The sequence below is a fragment of the Octodon degus genome, unplaced genomic scaffold (assembly GCF_000260255.1).
Source record: "Octodon degus isolate 3935 unplaced genomic scaffold, OctDeg1.0 scaffold00036, whole genome shotgun sequence".
Lineage (NCBI taxonomy): Eukaryota > Metazoa > Chordata > Mammalia > Rodentia > Octodontidae > Octodon > Octodon degus.
In genome coordinates, this window is record NW_004524612.1 from 2,135,292 (window position 1) to 2,136,099 (window position 808).

Consider the following 808-nt stretch of genomic DNA (forward strand, 5'->3'; position numbering starts at 1 on the left):
TATGTATATGTATAGATATATGTTTGTGCATACGTGTGTGTGCCTTGGCAGGCCTCGGGATAGAACCCCAAACCCCTATGCCTGCTTGCAGGCGCTTTAACCTGCTCAGCTATTTGGCCGGCCCTAGCTTTTGTTAACTTTAAGCAGAGCTTTTTACAGATCTATCTATGCAAAGTGATCAAAGGCATAAAACAGAACTTCAAGCCGGGTGTGGAGGCACACAGATATAATCCCAGCACTTGGGAGGCTGAGGCAGGAGGATCTTGGAGAGTTTGAGACCAGCCTGGATTACAAAGTAAGCTCTAGGCCAGACTGAACTATATAGCAAGACCCTATCTCAAAAAGACAAACAACAACCCCCCTCCAAAAAAAAAACAACCCCAGAACTTCAAGAAAGTAAAATATAGGCTTGTTATAATCAATCCTACGATGAGAAAAAGATTCAGAAATGAACATTTTCATTTTAAAATAAAATGAACTACAACTAGTATTTTGTATTTTCCCTTACACCTTTATGAAATACAAAATATACTTTTATAAACACTAAATCCTACCATAGAAAATGGTAGCAAAAACTTTTTCTTAGCCTTTCAGTATAAATAATTAATAAACTGATTATTTTCTCCCTGTAAATTCAGCCCATGCATTTGATTTTAGATAAAAGACTTTAAGACACACTTTTGGAAGATAATAGGAGCATGGAAATATAAAAACCTTTGAATTCTTACACTCCTTACCGTTACGGAGTAAAAACATTACAAATTAAAATAAATTGTACAAGAATAGTAATGTGCAAGAGAAGAGGGAG